Here is a 23931-nt window from a genome sequence, read left to right on the forward strand (position 1 = left end):
CCTCTTTGGCGTTCATAGTGGAGGTGGACACGTCCGAGGCTGGGATAACAGCAGTGCTCTCTCAGCGCTCAGGCGCTCCACCAAAGCTCCGCCCCTGTGCTTTCTTTTCGAAGAAGCTCAGCCCGGCGGAGCGAAACTCTGATGTGGGGGACCGGGAGTTGTTCGCTGTTATCAAGGCTTTGAAGGCGTGGAGACATTGACTTGAGGGGGCTAAGCACCCTTTTCTCATCTGGACTGACCACCGCAATCTGGAGTACATCCGGGCGGCGAGGACACTGAACCCTCGCCAGGCAAGGTGGGCCATGTTCTTTACCCGTTTTGTTTTCACTCTGTCCTACAGACCAGGTTCCCAGAACGCTAAGGCAGACGCACTGTCCCGGATGTATGACACAGAGGAGCGGTCCATGGATCACACTCCCATACTTCCGGCCTCTTGCCTGGTGGCACCGGTGGTGTGGGAGCTGGACGCGGACATTGAGCGGGCGCCCACTCCCCCCTCAGTGTCCAGCTGGGCACCTGTAAGTTCTGTCTGCTGTCTGCGACCGTTTGATCTATTGGGCCCACACGTCACCCTCCTCTGGTCACCCTGGCATCGGTCGGACAGTGCGTTGCCTTAGTGGGAAGTACTGGTGGTCCACCTTGGCCAAGGACGTGAGAGTTTATGTTTCCTCCTGCTCGGTGTGCGCCCAGTGCAAGGCTCCTAGGCACCTGCCCAGAGGGAAGTTGACGGATCTTCCTCCTTCACAAGGCAACACCACGGTCCTGGTCATTGTGGATCGTTTTTCTAAGTCCTGCCGTCTCCTCCCTTTGCTCGGTATCCCTACGGCCCTACAGATTGCGGAGGCCTTGTTCACTCATGTCTTCCGGCACTACAGGGTACCTAAGGATAAAGTCTCTGATTGGGGTCCCCAGTTCATGTCCAGGGTCTGGAGAGCGCTCATGGAACGTCTGGGGTTCTCGGTCAGCCTCACCTTAGGTTTTCACCCCGAGATTAACGGGCAGGTGGAGAGAGTAAACCAGGATGTGGGTAGGTTTCTGCGGTCATATTGCCAGGACCGGCCGGGGGAGTGGGCAGCGTTCATCCTCTTGGCAGAGGTGGCCCAAAACTCACTCCGCTACTACTCCACTAAACTCTCTCCTTTCCAGTGCGTGTTGGGGTATCAGCCGGATCTGGCACCTTGGCATCAGAGCCAGATCGAAGCTCCTGCGGTGGACGAATGGTTTAAGCGCTCGGAGGAGACCTGGGACGCTGCCCATGTGCACCTGCAACGGGCCGTGAGGCGGCAGAAGGCGAGTGCTGACCGTCACCTCAGTGAGGCACCGGTGTTCGACACCGGGGGACCGGGTCTGGCTCTCAACCCGAAACCTGCCCCTCCACCTGCCCTGCCGGAAGCTGGGTCCGCGGTTTGTGGGGCCATTCAAAGTCCTGAGGAGACTGAACGAGGTATGTTACAGGTTACAGATTTCCCCAGATTACCCTATTAATCCCTCGTTCCATGTGTCTCTCCTCAGGCCGGTGGTGGCTGGTCCCGAGGGGAACATCGAGGGGGCCCCGTCGTATGCTGTTCGAGCTATCCTGGACTCGAGGAAGTTCCACAGTCTCCATCCGGATTGCCCTGCACCTCCTCCGGGTCATCCCGAGGTCAGTTTCGGCCGCTGCTGGAGCCGTGCGTCAAGGGGGGGTACTGTCACAACTTCCGCCCTTCCTCTACACCAGCTACACACAGATCAGACTACAGATGCACTAAGTGCATGTCAAATAAAATAGTATGTTGTTGGTCATGTCGAGTACACATATTTTGCAGTTGTTCTCACATGTGCAGCAAAATACTTATGTTTCTAGCTCAGACAGTGCAGTAATACCTAACAATACAAAACAATACACACAAATCCCCAAAATAGTTAGTTAGTTATATTATGTTGTGTGGGCACTATAGACAGTATACAAATAGAAAAGATGTGTACAGCAGTAGTTATATAGGATGAGCCATGACTAGAATACAGTATATACCGCACCTTCAGAAAGTATTCATACCCTTTAACTTATTCCACATTTTGTTTTGTTACTTGCAAGGGTGTGCAACTCCAGTCCTCGAGGGCCTGATTGGTGTCACGCGTTTTCTCCATCCCTAGCAAATACAGCTGATTAGTCAAATTGCATTCTAAACTGAAGATCATGATTAGGTAATTATTGGAGTCAGGTTTGTAAACTGGGGCTGGGGCGAAACTGTGACACCAATCAGTCCCTCGAGGACTGGTATTGTCCACCCCTATTTACGGCATGAATTCAAAATGGATTGAGTATTTTTTAAATCTTAACCATCCAAACAAGAGTATTCCATAATGAGAAAGTGAAAACAGGGTTTCAGAAATGTTTTCAAATGATTGAAAATAAATATCTAATTTACATACACTACCGTTCAAACGTTTGGGGGTCACTTAGAAATGTCCTTGTTTTTGAAAGAAAAGCACATTTTTTTGTCCATTAATATAACATAACATGTATCAGAAATACAGTGTAGACATTGTTAATTATGTAAATTACTTTTGTAGCTGGAAATGGCAGATTTTTTATGGAATATCTACATAGGCGTACAGAGGCCCATTATCGGCAACCCTCACTCCTGTGATCCAATGGCACGTTGTGTTAGCTAATCCAAGTTTATCATTTTAAAAGGCTAATTGATCATTAGAAAACCCTTTTGCAATTATTTAGCACAGCTGAAAACTGTTGTGGTGATTAAAGAAGCAATAAAAGAAGCAGGACACCTGTATCTTTCTAGTGACTGGGTGTATTGATACATCGTCCAAAGTGTAATTAATAACTTCACAATGATCAGGGGGATATTCAATGTGTGCTTTTTCATTTTTACCCATCTACCAATAGGTGCCCTTCTTTGCGAGGCATTGCAGTTAACCCACTGTTCCCTGGGCGTTGACGGTGTGGATGTTGATTAAGGCAGCCCTCTGCACCTTTGATTCACAGGGGTTTGGTTAAATACGGAAGACACATTTCAGTTGAATGCATTCAATTGTACAACTGACTAGGTATCCCCCTTTCTCTTTCCCTAAAACCTCCCTGGTGTATGTGGTTGAATCTGTGTTTGAAATTCACTGCTCGACTGAGGGACCTTACTGATAATTGTATGTGTGGGGTACAGAGATGAGGTAAAATCATGTTAAACACTATTATTGCTTATTATTATGTGACATTCAAGACATTTCAACTTTTAATTTTTATTCATTTATAAAAAGGTCAAAAAACACCATTTTCATTATTAAAGTGACCAGTGTTCAATAGCTATGTACATTTGGTAGTCTCAGGTGCAGGGTAGAGTACTGGGTGGTAGCCAGCTAGTAACAGTGACTACGTTCAAGGCCAGGTGCTGCAGGCTACCTCTTAGAATGTGGGTAGCTAATTTATTTAGAAGTGATCCATTAGGCTGTTTGTTGTTGTCAACATGCTTCATGACAGCTCCAGGAACAAGACTTCATGTGAAGTCAGCTTTACAACAACCACAAAATCAATGTAAGATTCCAAATGTGTCGCTCAGTTGAAGCATGTCACACATAAGTCACATAATTTCATTCGGATGTAAACAGAAATACTGTTAAGGACCAGTGTGCTAGCTGGACCATGAAACAGAAGATTATGTTGGAACATGAAGTTGGCAGGTTATTCATCAAGTCTTTCGAGTAGGACAGGCATCAGCTGCTGCTCTCAGTCTTCCTATCTGGGTAAGTCCATTCCACAACGTCTAACATATTCATCCAGACCACAACAGCCCTCTAACTCAGCTGCTCCCAAGACATCTGACACCTGGAGTTCATGGTCAAAGGAGCTAGTTAGCGTGAGGCAACTTCAGGGCTAGCCAAGGAGGTATTTTACTTCTAGTTTTCCTTATCAAGTCACAAAAAGAGTTCCACCTCTGGGACTGAGGTTAACCTCTGAGTACGGTGGCTCTATCCAGGTTGAACAACCTTGTCCTAACTCTCCTTGGGAAGACAGTTACTGTATATCATGTTAGGGTTTAACTCTGGTTGATCAGAACTATAGCGGTACTTGCGTTTTGAAATCCTGCCAACCACAGCCCATTTGAGCCTATTTTTGAGGCAGTGGGGTCATGTACCAAGACATTTTTAAATGGGGCAGTGATGGCCAAATTCCGTATCTTTGCAATAATCATGTGTATCTTCTATAACGTTTCAGTGAGCATGCAACCTCTGTTTGGCACACAAATCAGAGGTTTAAGAGAGTTCACCCCTGGTATTTGAGCAACAAACATGCCCACTGTTGTGGTATTGATACTGTTTAGTCATGCACAAGATACTGAAGGCTGAAGAAGGATAGGCATTGTGCCATTCTATTTATGTTGGAACATAGTGTACACAAGACCTGCCGTTCATGTTGACTCACTGGCATGGTCACATGACTTCATTACACCATTTACTACAGAAGAAGGAAAACGAAAGGTGTTGTAATTAAAAATGGTATGTATAAGAAACACCTATCTGCATATGCATGACAACAGTTTAATCAGAAGGTAGACAAACAAAATGACCTGCAAGCATTCAAGAAACTTTCTTGAATAATTGGAAAACTGAACACCAAATGACAACATTAGCAAGACACTCCGATAGACGTGTATGATTGGTTCTTGGAGCTACTTAGGAGATTCTGGTGAATTCACAAGTGAGATGTCTCACTCATAATATCAGAGGACCTGGGTTACGCAAGTAAACTTAAGTTTTTTCGCTTCTTAATGATCATACAGTACCACACAATTTGATATACAGCAGATGATTGAAATTTGCCAGAGTAGCTGTATGCCCACGTTCCCCTTAAACGGCATGTCTTCCTCCTGCTTAGCCAATAATTAAATAGCTACTTAGACTCCCTGATCATGTCATGCAAATGTTTGCAATAGCCTCATTTCATTTTCCAATTTTTTATGATATTTTTCATCACTCTAAAATTTCAAAACCTGTTACAATAATGTCTCTGAGTATAACAGAACTTATTTGGCAGGCGGAACCTGAGCACAATCCATCCAGGGAAAAAATATTTGGGGGTCATTGTGTTTTCCAATGCATTTCTATGGGAACCCTGATTTAGTAGGGCCCAGATTGCAGTTTCTATGGCTTCCACTAGATGTCAACAGTCTTTAGAAATTGTTTGATTTTTTTCTTTTGAGAAATGAAGAAGTAGTGCTATTCTTTCTACGTGTCACTCAGAAGGTATCTAGTATTTTGGTGCGCGTGAACAAGAGTGTGCTCCGTGTTGTTTTTCTTCAGTATTGGAAACTGTTTATCCCGTCTAAATGTTATCGATTATTTACATTTTAGGGTATCTGAGGTTGGATTAAAAACGTTGTTTGAAGTGTTTGGACCAAGTTTACAGGTAACTTATTAGATAGTCATGTTTGTAGTCAAGTTGGGTGTGTTGGAACCGGTATATTTCTGAATCAAACGCGTCAAAAAAATTGACATTTTGGGGATATAAAGAAGGAATGTATCGAACAAAACGACCATTCATTGCGTCACTGAGACATTTGGGATTGCAAAAAGAAGATCTTCAAAGGTAAGGCATTTATTGTATCGTTATTTCTGACTTTTGTGTCGCACCTGCCTGGTTGAAAAATGATTTTCATGTGCTTGTATGTGGGGCGCTGTCCTCAGGTAATCGCATGGTGTGCTTTCGCCGTAAAGCCTTTTTGAAATCTGACACAGCGGCTGGATTAACAAGAAGTTAAGCTTTATTTTGATTTATTGCACTTATATTTTCATGAATGTTGAATATAGATTTTTCTGTAGTTTGAATTTGGCGCTTTGCAATTTCACCGGATGTTGTCAAATCTATCCTGCTAACGGGATTGGCGCTTTAAGGGATCCCTAAAGAGGATTTATAATGGTGAAATATTATTATATATTTTTTAATTTAATTGCGTATTACCTCAACTAACCGGTGCCCCCTCACAATGATTCTGTACTGGTACCCTGTATATAGTCTCGCTATTGTTATTTTACTGCTGCTCTTTAATTACTTATTACTTTTATTTCTTATTCTTATCCATATTTTATTTTATTTATTATTATTATTTAACTGCATTTTTGGTTAGCGGCTCATAAGTTAGCATTTCACTGTAAGGTCCTGTTGTATACGGCGCATGTGACTAATAACATTTGTTTTGATTTAATCTGTATGAAGGAAAAAAGGCAAATTTTTTAACAAAGGATGAGCCTTTCTTAATATTCTACTGGAGAACCATTTGTATGAGTGAAGCTTTTAGTGAGCGATTTAAAGCTTTAATATTTAATCATTTTAACCCCCTCAAACTCATATTCATTATAAAAATAGAACATTTAATTTTGTCTGACTTTGCATTCCAAAGAAAATGAAATATGTTTTGCTCATATGATTTAAAAAACAAGTCATCTGGTGTAGGCAGTGTCATTATTAAGTAAGTAAACTGTGATAGGACCAAAGAGTTAACCAATGTGATTTTTCCATTAATAGACAAGCATTTACCTCTCCATGGTTTTAGAATCGTATCCATTTTTGCTAACTTTCTATAGAAATTGATTGCGGTAAGTTCATTTATATTTTTTGATATGTGAATACGAAGTATGTCTACTTCACCATCCATCCATTTTATTGATAAACTCCAAGGTAGTGTAAACACTGTGTTTTTTAACGATCCAATACGTAATATGGTACACTTTTCATAATTAGGTTTTAGTCCAGACAGGCTAGAAAAGTGATCAATATCTTCAATAAGACTGTGCAGGGATCCAGATTGCGGACTCAGTGGCCTTAATAAATAGATATGTAATCCAGGCCTTTTCAAAATGTGCTGTGAAGACCAGGCCTAGTATCTTTGATGTTTCATAATGTTGAATTGTTTCAAGTCATTTTCATATGTTATCTCCAATATATCATCCATGTAAAAAAAACTGTCAGATCAGGTTGAACAATATCTGGTTAAACCTTTATTATTCTAAATTTCGCTCAAATTTTTCATCACAACGTTGAAGTGTAAGAGGCCTCCAGTTCTTTAAATGGACTGGATATTCATACTTACCACCTGGGTCCTGTTTTAGTAGTAATGAAATCAGATCTTCTGGTTGAGTACCTGAAAGTCTACCATTTTTATAGGAGAAATTAAAACATGCCAATAATGGATCTTTGAGTACATCAAAAAAGGTTGGATGTACCTCTACTGTATGCCATCAAGCCCTGGTGTTTTTCCAGACTGAAAATATTTTATTGCCTCAAAAAGTTCCTCTTCTGTAAGTTTGGCCTTCACACAGGTCTTTCTGTAAATTTGTTAATTTTACATTATTATTATTATTATTATTAGGAAATAAATCCTTACAGTTCACATCATTCAGTGGAAATTGAGGAGACTGAAAAGAAAACATATGCTTAAAATATTTTGCATCCTCTTTCAAAATGTAATTTGGTGAATCATGGATGACTCCATCATTTGTAATGAATTTCTGTAAATTATTTCTGGTAGCATTTCTATGTTGAAAAAGGAAGAAAATGTTTGTGCATTTTTCACCATTTTCCATCCAATTCACTTTATTTTTGTAATACATTACACTTGATCATTCTTGAATAAGTACCTCAATTTTTTTCCCGCTAACCTATTTTGTGCCTCTACAGTATAGTTTTCTCTATTTTCTTTATTAGTCTATACTCTTTTGACATAAACTGCTTTAGTTTTAATGATGAATATTGCATTGAATGGCCTGTAAAAGTACATTTAACACTTTTGGATGAAAAGCGTGCCCAGAGTAAACTGCCTCCTACTCAGTCCCTAATGCTAATATTTGCATATTATTATTAGTATTGGATAGAAAACACTCTGAAGTTTCTAAAACTGTTTGACTGATGTCTGTGAGTATAACAGAACTCATATGGCAGGCAAAAACCTGAGAAGAAAACCAACCAGGAAGTGGGAAATCTGAGGTTTGTAGTTTTTTAACTCAGTCCCTATCGAATACACAGTGGGATATGGGTCATTTTGCACTTCCTAAGACTCCCACTAGATGTCAACCGTCTTTAGAACGTTGTTTAACTTGTTATGGCTGCGATCTCCCTAAGTGTCATCTGAATAGCATAGCGCTACATTCAATAAATATTACAACAAATATTTATATTCATGAAATCACAAGTGCAAAATAGGAAAACACAGCTTAGCCTTTTGTTAATCCACCTGTCGTGTCAGATTTTGAAATTATGCTTTACAATGAAAGCAATCCAAGCGTTTGTGTAAGTTTATCGATCGAACGACAAAACATTAAGTACAGGAAGCTTGGTCCCGAAAATCAGAAAAGCAATCAAATTAATCGTTTACCTTTGATAATGTTGTTTTCACTCACGAGACTCCCAGTTACACAACAAATGTTCCTTTTGTTCCATAAAGATTATTTTAATATCCAAAATACCCCCGTTTGTTTGTCACGTTATGTTCAGAAATCCACAGGAAAGAGCGGTCACGACAACGCAGACGAAAATTCCAAATAGTTTCCATAATGTCCACAGAAACATGTAAATGTTTTTTATAATCAATCCTCAGGTTGTTTTTAAAATATATAATTGATAATATATCAACCGCAAATGTCTTTCACAGTAGGACAGGGAGAAGCAATACCTATCCAAAGTCTGTTGCGCGAGCCAAACTCATGTGACCACTTGACGCAATGTTATCGTTCTGGCTCATTTTTCAAAAAAAAAGCCTGAAACTATGTCTGAAGACTGTTGAAACCTTGAGGAAGCGATAGGAAAAGGAATCTGGTTCATATCCCTTTAAATCCAGCAAAGGGAAGCTATGGAACATGGAGTTTTCCATATAGAAGCCACTTCCTGTTTTGATTTTCCTCAGGGTTTTGCCTGCAATATCAGTTCTGTTATACTCACAGACTATTTTTTGACATTTTTGGAAACTTTAGAGTCTTTTCTATCCAATACTAATAATAATATGCATATATTAGCAACTGAGACTGAGGAGCTGGCTGTTTACAATAGACACACTTTTTCATCCAAGCTACTCAATACTGCCGCTGCAGCCATATGAAGTTAAGGCTGCTACTGTGAAGGGGGGCTGAATGAGAGGGGATTGAGTCAGAGGTCTGGCAGCAGCCTCGATCTCAGTCATGTGCATTCACATGAGAGGTAGCTCTCATTCCATTGTTTTTCTACAGACAATGGAATTCTCCAGTTGGAACATTATTGAACATTTATCACATCCTAAAGATTGATTCTATATTTAGTTTGACAAGTTTCTACGACCTGTAATATAACTTTTAAAACTTTTTGTCCAACGTTCGGCTGGACCTGAATGTGCGTTTGGATTTGTTAACCAAACGCCCAAACAAAAGAAGCTATTTGGACATAAATTATGAACTTTATCAAACAAATCAAACATTTATTGTGGAACTGGGATTCCTGGGAGTGCATTCTGATGAAGATCATCAAAGGTAAGTGAATATTTATAATGCTATTTCTGATTAATGTTGACTGCGCAACATGGCGGATATTTATTTTAGCTGGTTTGGGCTCTGAGCTCCCTACTCAGATTATTTCATGGTATGCTTTTTCCGTAAAGTTTTTTTTTTAAATCTGACACAGCGGTTGCATTAACCTTTCTAGCGCAGGGGTTCCACTAGCAGAACCCCTTGACAACATTCCTCTGAAAAGGCAGTGCAAAATTCTAAACTATTTTTTAGAAATATGTAACTATCACACATTAACAAGTCCAATACAGCAAATGAAAGATAAACATCTTGTTAATCTACCCATGGTGTCCGATTTCAATAATGCTTTACAGCTAAAGCACAACATATGTTTGTGTTAGTTCATAGGACATCATGTTACACGATACATTTATGTTTTGTTTCGATAATGTGCATATTTATATCCAAACATCTCAGTTTACATTGGCGCCTTACATGCAGTAATGTTTTGATTCCAAAATATCCAGTGATTTTGCAGAAATACTCATAATAAACATCATAATAAAAGTGTTTTTCACAGAATTAAAGATAGACTTCTTAATGCAACCGCTGTGTCAGATTTTTTTAAACGTTTACGGAAAAAGCATAATCTGAGAACGGCGCTCAGAACCCAAAACAGCCAGAGGAATATCCGCCATTTTGGAATCAATAAAGTTAGAAACAAAACCATAAATATTCACTTACATTTGATGATCTTCATCAGAAGGCACTCCCAGGAATCCCAGTTTCACAATAAATGACTGATTTGTTCCATAAAGTTCCATAATTTATATCCAAATAGCCACTTGTTGTTAGTGTGTTCAGCCCAGTAATCCATCTTCATGAGGCGCAGGCACTTCATCCAGACAAAAACTCAAAAAGTTCAAACGATGTCAAACGATGTATGGAATCAATCTTTAGGATGTTTTTAACATCAATAATTTTCCAACCGGAGAATTCCTTTGTCTTCAGAAAAGCACTGTAACGAGAGGTAACTCTGTCGGGAGAGTGCGTCGTGAGACCAAGGCTCTCTGCCAGACCACTGACTCAAAGAGATCTCATGAGCCCCTCCTTTATAGTAGAATCCTCATTCAAGTTTCTAAAGACGGTTGACATCTAGTGGAAGCCGTAGGAAGTGCAACTTCATCCATATCTCAACGTGTATTTGGTAGGCAAAGCTTTGAAAATCTACAAACTTCAGATGTCCCACTTCCTGGTTGGATGTTTCTCAGGTTTTCGCCTGCCATATGAGTTCTGTTATGCTCACAGACCTCATTCAAACAGTTTTAGAAACTTCAGAGTGTTTTCTATCCAATACTAATAATAATATGCATATATTAGCATCTGGGACAGAGTATGAGGCAGTTCACTCTGGGCACGCTATTCATCCAAAGTGAAAATGCTGCCCCCTATCCCAAAAATGTTAAGGAGAACTATATCTAAAGTCCCATGCATAACACTTGAGTTTTCATCAACGTTTATAATGAGTATTTCTGTGAATTGATGTGGCTCTCTGCAAAATCACAGCATGTTTTGGAACTACTGAACATAACACGCCAATGTAAAATGAGATTTTTGGCTATAAATATGCACCTTATCGAACAAAACATACAGGTATTGTGTACCATGAAGTTTTATGAGTGTCATCTGAAGAAGATCATCAAAGGTTAGTGATTAATTTTATCTCTATTTGTGCGTTTTGTGACTCTTCTCTTTGGCTGGAAAAATGGCTGGGTTTTTCTGTGACTTGGTGGTGACCTAACATAATCGTTTGTGGAGCTTTCGCTGTAAAGCATTTTTGAAATCAGACACTGGCTGGATTAATGAGAATTGTATCTTTAAAATGGTGCCTAATACTTGTATGTTTGAGAAATTTGATTTATTTACAGTGCCTTGCGAAAGTATTCGGCCCCCTTGAACTTTGCGACCTTTTGCCACATTTCAGGCTTCAAACATAAAGATATGAACTGTATTGGATTGGATATTGGATATTGGATATTGGATATTGGATATTGGATATTGGATATTTCAAACTTTTTTAACAAATCAAAAACTGAAAAATTGGGCGTGCAAAATTATTCAGCCCCTTTACTTTCAGTGCAGCAAACTCTCTCCAGAAGTTCAGTGAGGATCTCTGAATGATCCAATGTTGACCTAAATGACTAATGATGATAAATACAATCCACCTGTGTGTAATAAAGTCTCCGTATAAATGCACCTGCACTGTGATAGTCTCAGAGGTCCGTTAAAAGCGCAGAGAGCATCATGAAGAACAAGGAACACACCAGGCAGGTCCGAGATACTGTTGTGAAGAAGTTTAAAGCCGGATTTGGATACAAAAAGATTTCCCAAGCTTTAAACATCCCAAGGAGCACTGTGCAAGCGATAATATTGAAATGGAAGGAGTATCAGACCACTGCAAATCTACCAAGACCTGGCCGTCCCTCTAAACTTTCAGCTCATACAAGGAGAAGACTGATCAGAGATGCAGCCAAGAGGCCCATGATCACTCTGGATGAACTGCAGAGATCTACAGCTGAGGTGGGAGACTCTGTCCATAGGACAACAATCAGTCGTATATTGCACAAATCTGGCCTTTATGGAAGAGTGGCAAGAAGAAAGCCATTTCTTAAAGATATCCATAAAAAGTGTTGTTTAAAGTTTGCCACAAGCCACCTGGGAGACACACCAAACATGTGGAAGAAGGTGCTCTGGTCAGATGAAACCAAAATTGAACTTTTTGGCAACAATGCAAAACGTTATGTTTGGCGTAAAAGTAACACAGCTCATCAACCTGAACACACCATCCCCACTGTCAAACATGGTGGTGGCAGCATCATGGTTTGGGCCTGCTTTTCTTCAGCAGGGACAGGGAAGATGGTTAAAATTGATGGGAAGATGGATGGAGCCAAATACAGGACCATTCTGGAAGAAAACCTGATGGAGTCTGCAAAAGACCTGAGACTGGGACGGAGATTTGTCTTCCAACAAGACAATGATCCAAAACATAAAGCAAAATCTAGAATGGAATGGTTCAAAAATAAACATATCCAGGTGTTAGAATGGCCAAGTCAAAGTCCAGACCGGAATCCAATCGAGAATCTGTGGAAAGAACTGAAAACTGCTGTTCACAAATGCTCTCCATCCAACCTCACTGAGCTCGAGCTGTTTTGCAAGGAGGAATGGGAAAAAATGTCAGTCTCTCGATGTGCAAAACTGATAGAGACATACCCCACGTGACTTACAGCTGTAATCGCAGCAAAAGGTGGCGCTACAAAGTATTAACTTAAGGGGGCTGAATAATTTTGCACGCCCAATTTTTCAGTTTTTGATTTGTTAAAAAAGTTTGAAATATCCAATAAATGTCGTTCCACTTCATGATTGTGTCCCACTTGTTGTTAATTCTTCACAAAAAAATACAGTTTTATATCTTTATGTTTGAAGCCTGAAATGTGGCAAAAGGTCGCAAAGTTCATGGGGGCCGAATACTTCCGCAAGGCACTGTATATGGAGGCCAATTAGATGGTGGTCCGATCACATTCAGTCTCTTATGCAGGTCGCCTAATGGTTAGAGCGTTGGGCCAGTAACTGAAAGGTTGCTGGGTTGAATCCCTGAGCTGACAAGGTTTAAATCTGCCGTTCTGCCCCTGAGCAAGGCAGTTAACCCACTGTTCCCTGGGCGCTGAAAATGTGGATGTTGATTATGGACCTCTCTGATTCTAAGGGGTTGGGTTAAATGTGTAAGATGCATTCAGTTGTACAACTGACTCGGTTTCCCCTTTCCTTTCCCTTATTAATAGTTTTTTACACTTTTGATGCCAGCAAGAATGAGACTGGGAAGTAATCAAGACGGCTAGCTTGATAAAGCCTCCTCCACATATATCTCACTAGGTCATAGTTCTATTTTATCCATGATCTTTGTGATCTCCTTAAGTGCTTGAGGGGGATTTCTTTTACGATCCATTGCGGTACTTAAAAACGTATTATAATCTCCCACCATAATAATAGATTCATTCGTTGCTTGTGAGCACAATAGATTATTATATATATTTTCGAAGAAGAGTGGATCATCATTATTTAGCCAGATCTGTTTTTGATCCAATAGCATATTTAATATAATCCATCTTCCTTGCGGATCTGTTTGCACAATCGGATAAAAATATGTATGAATAAAATAAATCACCCCTTGAGTTTCTTTGCCCATAACAAAAATATAATTCTCCCGCCCTATCCTTTCTCCACCCAACCTCATCTATATTTGTAGAATGAGTTTCCTGTAAACAATATATATTATATTCATTCTCTTTTAGCCAGGTAAAAATGGATCTTCTTTTTTATGTTCGGCTAAGCCATTACAATTATAACTGGCTATACTTATTTCCCCACATACCATAATAATACCCACGTTTCAATTATACTTACCACAACCAATTTTTGTCAACTTACCATTAAAAAGCACCATAATGATTAAGTGTCCATATAGCTGTACCATAATATTTGCACTGTTAAGCATACTGTAGCTGCAAATTTGTAACCCTCCATTTGTTCTAATATTCCACCCCTTAAAAACTCCCCCCACTAAGACCATCAGACCATCTCCCTGACTCATGACGCACCTTTGGCAAGGTGCAAGTAATACAGTACACCACATCAAATGTATAATGAATTCTGTATGCAACAAGTGGCCTATCTTTATCACTCATAATAATATCTGTGAACTCAGTGAACTCTCCTTTGTCATGTGTAATGAAGGTGATGCATTGGCCATTGGGCTGAGTGACGCAATTAAATGTCACCTTTCTTCCCCTGCATGCCCACACATCATTATTTATGAGGTGTGTGCTACAAAGAAAAACCCTGACACTTTCTTCATCAGAAGGAAAACATCTGATTTGCTCTGAGAACACTTCTGTAAGTCACAGTGGAAGGTGGCTGAACCCATTTGGCCATTTTTCTTAAGCAAATATGGATGGACGAAATTGGACACTTTGTAGGAACATGATTGTTTTATTACCTTTGTCTGGTCATGTGCACTCAGGTGCTGTATTGGTGAAAAACACAGTGGAACAGAGGATCTTTTGATTGAAAATAACAACAACAACAACAAATAGCTTTCAGTTCAGCAAAATACTTTCCCACTATCTCCAAGACCCTGATGAATTGTATTTGCAATTTCCTTCAATTGAATGTTTTTGTCCTTGCATCACGATTGGATTCTCACTGTAATCCATTTCCTTTGTAGGTATTTTTTTTTATATACAGATGGAACATTCTGAGCTAGTATAGCCATTGAGGGGTTTCTTTGGACTTATTTGAGTGGGGCAAACACTTAAATTGAATGGAAGTACTGCTACTTGTTTATCGCATGCATATACTCAACTGTACTGTACATTTGCTGTGTGAGTGAGTTCACCATGCTGTGTGGCGTAGTGTGACTCTAGTGAATCATATCCCAACTCAGATTTAAAATACTATTTCAGGAATCCTAAAAAAAGTTATTTTTCAGATACAAATGATTGACAATTGAACAAATGACAATTGAACAAATGCCTTGTCTTAGAAGCTTCATGGTTTTGCAGTTTTCCTGTCAGTTTGTGATTATGAACATAAAAGTTGTTTTCACTTGAAAACACCTTGGGTGGTATTTTGTGCACCTGCAAGTCAATCAATCAATCAATTGTATTCATAAAGCCCTTTTTTATATCAGCCAATGTCACAAAGTGCTGTACAGAAACCCAGCCTAAAAGCACAAACAGCAAGCAATGCAGACGTAGAAGCACAATGGCTAGGAAAAACTCCCTAGAAAGGCCAGAACCTAGGAAGAAACCTAGAGAGGAACCAGGCTCTAATGGGTGGCCAGTCCTCTTCTGGCTGTGCCGGGTGGAAATTATAACAGAACATGGCCAAGATGTTCAAATGTTTATAGATGACCAGCAGGGTCAGATAATAATAATCACAGTGGTTGTAGAGGGTACAACAGGTCAGCACCTCAGGAGTAAATGTCAGTTGGCTTTCATGGCTGATCATTCAGAGTTAGAGACATCAGGTGTGGTAGAGAGAAAGTCCAAAACAGCAGGTCCGGGACAAGGTAGCACGTCCAGTGAACAGGTCAGGGTTCCATAGCCGCAGGCAGAACAGTTGAAACTGGAGCAGCAGCATGACCAGGTGGACTGGGGACAACAACGAGTCATCAGGCCAGGTAGTCCTGGGGCATGGTCCTAGGGCTCAGGTCCTCCAAGAGAAGAGAGAGAGGAGAGAGGAGAGAGGAGAGAGGAGAGAGAGAGAGAAAAAGAGAGAGAGAGAGAGAGAATTAGAGGGAGCATACTTTAATTCACACAGGACACCGGATGAGACAGGAGAAATACTCCAGATATAATAGACTGACCATAGCCCCCCTGACACAAACTATTGCTGCATAAATACTGGAGGCTGAGACAGGGCTACACTGTGGCCCTGTCTGACGATACCCCCGGACAGGGCAAAACAGGCAGGATATAACCTCACCCACTTTGCCAAAGCACAGCCAACACACCACTGGAGGGATATCTTCAACCATCAAGCTACTACCCTGAGACAAGGCCGAGTATATAGCCCACGAAGATCTCCCCCACGGCACGACAACGAGGGGGGCGCCAACCCGGACAAGAAGATCACGTCAGTGACTCAACCCACTCAAGTGATGCACCCCTCCTAGGGACGGCATGTAAGAGCATCAGTAAGCCAGTGAATCAGCCCCTGTAATAGGGTCAGTTAACCACCTAACTGAGGAACTCAATTTAACCTTGCGCAATACCCTAGATGCAGTTGCACCCCTAAAAACTAAAAACATTTCTCATAAGAAACTAGCTCCCTGGTACACAGAAAATACCCGAGCTCTGAAGCAAGCTTCCAGAAAATTGGAACGGAAATGGCGCCACACCAAACTGGAAGTCTTCTGACTAGCTTGGAAAGACAGTACCGTGCAGTATCGAAGAGCCCTCACTGCTGCTTGATCATCCTATTTTTCTAACTTAATTGAGGAAAATAAGAACAATCCGAAATTCCTTTTTGATACTGTCGCAAAGCTAACTAAAAAGCAGCATTCCCCAAGAGAGGATGGCTTTCACTTTAGTAGTGATAAATTCATGAACTTCTTTGAGGAAAAGATCATGATTATTAGAAAGCAAATTACGGACTCCTCTTTAAATCTGCGTATTCCTTCAAAGCTCAGTTGTCCTGAGTCTGAACAACTCTGCCAGGACCTAGGATCAAGAGAGACGCTCAAGTGTTTTAGTACTATATCTCTTGACACAATGATGAAAATAATCATGGCCTCTAAACCTTCAAGCTGCATACTGGACCCTATTCCAACTAAACTACTGAAAGAGCTGCTTCCTGTGCTTGGCCCTCCTATGTTGAACATAATAAAACGGCTCTCTATCCACCGAATGTGTACCAAACTCACTAAAAGTGGCAGTAATAAAGCCTCTCTTGAAAAAGCCAAACCTTGACCCAGAAAATATTTAAAAAACTATCGGCCTATATCGAGTCTTCCATTCCTCTCAAAAATGTTAGAAAAGGCTGTTGCGCAGCAACTCACTGCCTTCCTGAAGACAAACAATGTATACGAAATGCTTCAGTCTGGTTTTAGACCCCATCATAGCACTGAGACTGCACTTGTGAAGGTGGTAAATGACCTTTTAATGGCATCAGACCGAGGCTCTGCATCTGTCCTCGTGCTCCTAGACCTTAGTGCTGCTTTTGATACCATCGATCACCACATTCTTTTGGAGAGATTGGAAACCCAAATTGGTCTACACGGACAAGTTCTGGCCTGGTTTATATCTTATCTGTCGGAAAGATATCAGTTTGTCTCTGTGAATGTTTTGTCCTCTGACAAATCAACTGTAAATTTCGGTGTTCTTTAAGGTTCTGTTTTAGGACCACTATTGTTTTCACTATATATTTTCCCTCTTGGAGATGTCATTCGAAAACATAATGTTAACTTTCACTGCTATGCGGATGACACACAGCTGTACATTTCAATGAAACATGGTGAAGCCCCAAAATTGCACTCGCTAGAAGCATGTGTTTCAGACATAAGAAAGTGGATGGCTGCAAACTTTCTACTTTTAAACTCGGACAAAACAGAGATGCTTGCTCTAGGTCCCAAGAAACAAAGAGATCTTCTGTTGAATCTGACAATTAATCTTAATGGTATTACAGTCGTCTCAAATAAAACTGTGAAGGACCTCGTCGTTACTCTGGACCCTGATCTCTCTTTTGAAGAACATATCAAGACGGTTTCGACAGCTTTTTTCCATCTACGTAACATTGCAAAAATCAGAAACTTTCCGTCCAAAAATTATGCAGAAAAATTCATCCATGCTTTTATCACTTCTAGGTTAGACTACTGCAATGCTCTACTTTCCGGCTACCCGGATAAAGCACTAAATAAACTTCAGTTAGTGCTAAATACGGCTGCTAGAATCCTGACTAGAACCAAAAAATGTGTCTCCTGACCCCTCCTGTCTCAGCCTCCAGTATTTATGCTGCGGTAGTTTATGTGTCGGGGGGCTAGGGTCAGTTTGTTATATCTGGAGTACTTCTACTGTCCTATTTGGTGTCCTGTGTGAATTTAAGTGTGCTCTCTCTAATTCTCTCTTTCTCTCTTTCTTTCTCTCTCTCGGAGGACCTGAGCCCTAGGACCATGCCTCAGGACTACCTGACATGATGACTCCTTACTGTCCCCAGTCCACCTGGCCGTGCTGCTGCTCCAGTTTCAACTGTTCTGCCTTATTATTATTGGACCATGCTGGTCATTTATGAACATTTGAACATCTTGGCCATGTTCTGTTATAATCTCCACCCGGCACAGCCAGAAGAGGACTGGCCACCCCACATAGCCTGGTTCCTCTCTAGGTTTCTTCCTAGGTTTTGGCCTTTCTAGGGAGTTTTTCCTAGCCACCGTGCTTCTACACCTGCATTGCTTGCTGTTTGGGGTTTTAGGCTGGGTTTCTGTACAGCACTTTGAGATATCAGCTGATGTACGAAGGGCTATATAAATAAATTTGATTTGATTTTGATTTGATTTGGTTAGAGGCAGAGAGAGCGGAACTGGTTAGGCAGAGACAGTAAGGGCGGTTCGTTGCACCAGTGCCTTTCCGTTCACCTTCACACCCCTGGGCCAGACTACACTCAATCATAGGACCTACTGAATAAGTGAGTCTTCAGCAAAGACTTAAAGGTCGAGACAGAGTCTCCGTCTCACACATGGATAGGCAGACCATTCCATAAAAATGGAGCTCAATAGGAGAAAGCCTTGCCTCCAGCTGTTTGCTTAGAAATTCTAGGGACAGTAAGGAGGCCTGCGTCTTGTGACCGTAGCGTACGTGTAGGTATGTATGGCAGGACCATAATCGGAAAGATAGGTAGGAGCAAGCACATGTAATGCTTTGTTGGTTATCAATAAAACCTTGAAATCAGCCCTAGCCTTAACAGGAAGCCAGTGTAGGCAGGCTAGCACTGGAGTAATTTGATACCATTTTTTGGTTCTAGTTCTAGACTCTAGCAGCCGTGTTTAGCACTAACGGATGTTTGTTTATTGCTTTATCCGGGTAGCCAGAAAGTAGAGCATTGCAGTAATCTAATATAGAAGTGACAAAAGCATGGATACTTTTTCTGCATCATTTTTGGAGTTGGTCCCCCTTTGCAGCTACAACAACCTCCACTCTTCTGGGAAGGCTTTCCACTAGAACATTGCTGGGGGGACTTGCTTCCATTCAGCCACAAGAGCATTAGTGAGGTCGAGCACTGATGTTGAGTGATTAGGCCTGGCTTGCAGTCGGCGTTCCAATTCATCCCAAAGGTGTTCGATGGGGTTGAGGTCAGGGCTCTGTGCAGGCCAGTCAAGTTCTTCCACACAGATCTCTACTAACCATTTCTGTATGGACCTCGCTTTGTACACAGGGGCATTGTTATTCTAAAACAGGAAAGGATCTTCCCCAGACTGTTGCCACAAATTTGGAAGCACAGAATTTTCTAGAATATAATTGTATCCAAGACTCGCCTGCTACTGTATTTGTGTGTGCTGTCTGTATGGGTGGCATCAGAACTGAACTAGATAAAATCTCAGAAAATTGCCTCCAATCCAAAACCTCTATATAAAATTGAAGGGTTGACTGACTTGGGGAACGGAGGATAGATGACTTCTGCAAATAAGCAGCATTGGCCCGAGTACTCTGTAAATAAAAATACCATCCGTCAAAGAAGATGACTCATCAGACAACAGTTCTTAAATCAAACCACATTCCACCTTTACCATCAAGGGAGAAAGAAAATGACAGTGGTTCTTTTCTTTTCTACATTTCCACTCTGACCATTCCCGTATTTAAACTCTATGAGGATGAGATATAGGTCAAAGGCCAAACACTGATGCCTGAGAGAGCCTGAGGCCTCTGTAAAGAGTACAAAGCTAACCTTTAAGTGTTCTTCTCTTTCATTCTGTTGTTGTGGTATGTACATGAAGAGTTTTGTAATACTGCAAACATGGTCTCATTAGAATATGTCAATATTAGTTATACAGTATGTCCCTATTGATATTATATATGGTATGTCACTCCTGGTTTATCATTGCTCTGCGTAAGCAAAAAGTTCCTAACTTCAGGTTGCAGTTTTGAATCCTCGGTAGGCTGGTTTTGTTTGGTTGTTAATACATTTTATTACATCTATGGATGCACAGCACTTTTATTCTGCTTATGTGCTTTGCTGTTGTGTTGCAAGCAAATTAATTCTGCTATTGAGATGTTGTAAACAAATTCATTGTTGCTCAGTAATCCTCAAAGTCGATTACTTGAACTGGCACTCCTCTCTGAGAGTGATTTTCCTACTTCAACTGCCTGATTCTTGACAGTCAGTTCCCCTGGCGCTGGAAAAAGCCAATGACAGGACTCAGAAGTCATTATCCTCTGCATTACTTATACTGTCCTTGGCCAAACCCAAAGTGCAGCTGAGGGAGGAACACCAAATGGCTTTCGCAAAATAACTAAATTGAGACAATTTAGAAAGAAACGGTACAATCTGGCAAAGAGGACAAGAGAGAATTAGAATTACAAATTGTCAGTCTAAACAGGGTTTGGGAGAGGAGTGGGTTGATGATGGAGTAAGGGGGGTAGAATGTCATGGCGAGACAGAGGAATATCCAGATTAATGTCACCACCTAGGAGGCATCTGTTGCCTAGGCTACAGGGAGGGGAATAATACTGGATATTAGGAGAAGTGGTGGCCGGACTGGAGAGAGGGAGAAAGAGAGAGGGAGAAAGAGAGAGGGGGGAGCGAGAGGGGAAAAAAGAGAGAGCGAGAGCTCTGACTGGTGAACCAACCACATTGGGAGGGGGGGGGGGTTAAACTGTTGTCTAAACTGTTACTCTTTAGATCTTAGTATACTTCATGTAATAATAAGTCTGGTGCTTATATTTGTCCTGTTTCACATGTGCAAGTATGTATTATATGCATGTGTGAAATGGAAATGTGCTTTTTGCATATCCAAACTCCCCTTGAGACACCGTTGGAGAGTGTCACAGCCAGCCATTATCAACAGCATTCCTGGAGCAATTAAGGTTAAGTGCCTTGCACAAGGCACTTCAGCAGATTTGTCACCTTGTGGGTGCAGGGATTCTAGCTAGTGACCCTTGTTACTGAACAAACGCTCAAAACGTTAGGTTTCCTGCTGTGGTTGTCCTCAATGATGCATGAATGTATCTGTATTTGAGGGGCTATTTACTGTACATACCCAGGCTGTCTTGCTTTGTGTTTGTCTCTGTGTATTTTATTGTGGTTGTAAACATATCAGAATCTTATTGGCCGGTGTAAGTGTTCTCCAAGGTCATTTCCATGTTAAAGGATCCATGAGCACCAACATGTGAAATGTATAGGAGCATATCAAAATTTGTGTCAAATGAAAGCTAAGAGTCTATATTTTGTGGAAATAAAGGCATAGATACAGTGCACTCGGAAAGTATTCAGACCCCTTGACATGTCCTACATTTTATGTTATAGCCTTATTATAAAACGGATAAAAATATTTTTTCTCATCATCAATCAAGACACAATACCCCATAATGACAAAAAAAACAACAGTTTAGACATTTTTGCAAATGTATTAAAATTAAGAAATAATATAAATACCTTATAAGTATTCAGACCCTTTCCTATGAGACTTTAAGTTGAGCTCAGGTGCATCCTGTTTCCATTGATCATCCTTGAGATGTTTCTGGATGCCTGGAGTCCACCTGTGGTAAATTCAATTGATATGTGTAACGGAATTCCTCTTCTTCAGAGGAATAGCAATGATCAGACCAATGTGCAGCGTGGTAAGTGTCCATAATGATATACACTGCTCAAAAAAATAAAGGGAACACTAAAATAACACATCCTAGATCTGAATGAATGAAATATTCTTATTAAATACTTTTTTCTTTACATAGTTGAATGTGCTGACAACAAAATCACACAAAAATGATCAATGGAAATCAAATTTATCAACCCATGGAGGTCTGGATTTGGAGTCACACTCAAAATTAAAGTGGAAAACCACACTACAGGCTGATCCAACTTTGATGTAATGTCCTTAAAACAAGTCAAAATGAGGCTCAGTAGTGTGTATGACCTCCCTACAACGCCTGGGCATGCTCCTGATGAGGTGGCGGATGGTCTCCTGAGGGATCTCCTCCCAGACCTGGACTAAAGCATCCGCCAACTCCTGGACAGTCTATGGTGCAACGTGGAGTTGAGGGATCGAGCGAGACATGATGTTCCAGATGTACTCAATTGGATTCAGGTCTGGGGAACGGGCGGGCCAGTCCATAGCATCAATGCCTTCCTCTTGCAGGAACTGCTGACACACTCCAGCCACATGAGGTCTAGCATTGTCTTGCATTAGGAGGAACCCAGGGCCAACCGCACCAGCATATGGTCTCACAAGGGGTTTGAGGATCTCATCTCGGTACCTAATGGCAGTCAGGCTACCTCTGGCGAGCGCATGGAGGGCTGTGCGGCCCCCTAAAGAAATGCCACCCCACACCATGACTGACCTACCGCCAAACCGGTCATGCTGGAGGATGTTGCAGGCAGCAGAACGTTCTCCACGGCATCTCCAGACTGTCACGTCTGTCACATGTGCTCAGTGTGAACCTGCTTTCATCTGTGAAGAGCACAGGGTGCCAGTGGCGAATTTGCCAATCTTGGTGTTCTCTGGCAAATGCCAAACGTCCTGCACAGTGTTGAGCTGTAAGCCCAACGACCTGTGGATGTCGGGCCCTCATACCACCCTTGTGGAGTCTGTTTCTGACCATTTGAGCAGACACATGCACATTTGTGGCCTGCTGGAGGTCATTTTGCAGGGCTCTGGCAGTGCTCCTCCTGCTCCTCCTTGCACAAAGGTGGAGGTAGCGGTCCTGCTGCTGGGTTGTTGCCCTCCTACGGCCTCCTCCACCTCTCCTGATGTACTGGCCTGTCTCCTGGTAGCGCCTCCATGCTCTGGACACTACGCTGACAGACACAGCAAACCTTCTTGCCACAGCTCGCATTGATGTTCCATCCTGGATGAGCTGCACTACCTGAGCCACTTGTGTGGGTTGTAGACTCTCATGCTACCACTAGAGTGAAAGCACCGCCAGCATTCAAAAGTGACCAAAACATCAGCCAGGAAGCATAGAAACTGAGAAGTGGTCTGTGGTCCCCACCTGCAGAACCACTCCTTTATTGGGGGTGTCTTGCTAATTGCCAAAAATTTCCACCTGTTGTCTATTCCATTTGCACAACAGCATGTGAAATGTATTGTCAATCAGTGTTGCTTCCTAAGTGGACAGTTTGATTTCACAGAAGTGTGATTAACTTGGAGTTACATTGTGTTGTTTAAGTGTTCCCTTTATTTTTTTGAGCAGTGTATTTAATCAAATCAACAGAACACTGAATAAAATAACAAAAGTACCAACAAACAACCGAAACAGTCCCGTATGGTGAAAACCCTAACACAGGATACAACCACCCACAAAACACAATAAAAAAACAGGCTACCTAAATATGGCTCCCAATCAGAGACAACGACTGACACCTGCCTCTGATTGAAAACCATACTATGCCAAACACATAGAAATATAACAACAGAACAAAACCTAGAAAAACAACATAGAATGCCCACCCCAACTCACACCCTGACCAACTAAAATAAAGACATAAAAAGGAACTAAGGTCAGAACGTGACAATAGGACATGATTTTGAAAGGTACACACCTGTTTATATAAGGTCCCACAGTTGATAGTGCATGTCAGAGCAAAAACCAAGCCATGAGGTCGAAGGAATTGTCCATGGAGACAGGATTGTGTCGTGGCACAGATCTGGGAAATGGTACCAAAAAATTATGCAGCATTGAAGGTCCCCAAGAACACAGT

Source organism: Oncorhynchus tshawytscha, linkage group LG10, assembly GCF_018296145.1.
Source record: "Oncorhynchus tshawytscha isolate Ot180627B linkage group LG10, Otsh_v2.0, whole genome shotgun sequence".
NCBI classification, from domain to species: domain Eukaryota; kingdom Metazoa; phylum Chordata; class Actinopteri; order Salmoniformes; family Salmonidae; genus Oncorhynchus; species Oncorhynchus tshawytscha.